This window comes from Clytia hemisphaerica, unplaced genomic scaffold (assembly GCF_902728285.1).
Source record: "Clytia hemisphaerica strain Z4C2 unplaced genomic scaffold, Clytia hemisphaerica genome assembly, whole genome shotgun sequence".
Classification (NCBI taxonomy): Eukaryota; Metazoa; Cnidaria; class Hydrozoa; order Leptothecata; family Clytiidae; genus Clytia; species Clytia hemisphaerica.
This window is the reverse complement of record NW_027104166.1, coordinates 1,141,617-1,142,911: the sequence shown is the minus strand read 5'-3', so window position 1 is coordinate 1,142,911 and position 1,295 is coordinate 1,141,617. Positions and strand designations below refer to the sequence as shown.

Sequence of the window (1,295 nt, the reverse complement as noted above, 5' to 3'; positions counted from 1 at the left end):
AACCAATTGATGGTTGCACTTTTGTACTTAGCCCTAGAGGAAAAAGTGTGACGGACGGAAGACGGTATAGATTTGGTGCAATTCACCAAAATAGTATAAATCTTTAGCTCTGACTTTTCTACAATGTTAAATCTTACAGTCTTACGTTTATTTTTAATCGTTCGCTAGTTTTATTGGTTGAATTTAAATTTGGTTTACCAATAAATTTCATAGAAATACCTTTTTTATCTGGGGTTCTTACTTCCTCCAAGCCGTCCCAACACGTTTACTGAAATCTGATAATGAGATGCCTTGGTTTTTTCTTCTACCGAACGGTTAACAAGTGATTCCTGAAACAGAAAAAGATAAAACAATAGTATAAGATTAAGTGATAATTTTAGTTCGTTTTGCAGTAATGAAAGCTTTGTATATATTTAGGTTATCACGCTTAAGATTTGTACGTACACTGTAATGCTTGTATAACAATGTGTAGCCATTTATCTTTCTCGTGGATTGCTGCTGATTTTCTGGATGTTCTTCAGTTTCAGATTGTGACTCTAAGTGATTTGAAAATTTAAAAAAAAATTTATGTCATACAAAATATCATACGAGTGAGACCCTTCATGCACAAAAAAACAAAAACGTTCGATTGGTGAGAAATAATTCGAACGTTTTTTATTTTTTAATTGGAAAGTAAATGAAACGAATGAAATGAATGACAAAGTCTTATTACTTCATACTGTTGTTGTTAACAGATATTAAACAAAAAATTGTATTAAATTTGATGAAGCAAATAAATTACCTTCACTTTCCTCTTCAGTCTCTGATGATTCCCACTCTGATTCAATATTAGTATCAGGCATCACGACTTTTCTCGAAAAAACTGGTTCACTGAAGAATCTTGTCGATGCAAGTCTGCAATCTTTGTTTATTTTTATTTATATTTTAATGCTGACGTATCTTTTGAATATTACGGCAATCGAAAATGATAATTCGGATCATCAATGATAATTCAGACTATCAAAGATAATGCGAACGATCAATAATAATTCTGACCATCAAAGATAATTCGGACCGCTTTCGGCTGCCTCGCGGGAAAATGATAAAGTTTAAGATAATTCGGACCATCTATGATAATTCAAACCGTGTACGGAAAAAAAAATTGCGCCAGAGAGTGCTTACTCTTGGTACCACACCTGACTCTAGGCTTTGTCTTCATCTTGCCATTTTCTTTTTCTTTGTATAATTGTTTGTTTGAATGTTTTGTTGTTTTGTTTCATATTTGTTGGTATTGTCGGTGTCGAGCAATTGGGGTG

The 1,295-nt window shown here is 32.8% G+C and overlaps 1 long non-coding RNA gene across 1 annotated transcript; it reads right to left on the bottom strand.

Moving 5' to 3' along the window:
- Window positions 1-233: 233 nt before the first annotated feature.
- Window positions 234-854, bottom strand: LOC136814186 (uncharacterized). Its single transcript, XR_010847606.1, has 3 exons — window positions 782-854; window positions 445-536; window positions 234-329 (listed from the first exon to the last, which is right to left on the bottom strand). It is a non-coding gene; the product is annotated as an uncharacterized lncRNA (long non-coding RNA).
- Between the last annotated feature and the right edge of the window lie 441 nt (window positions 855-1,295).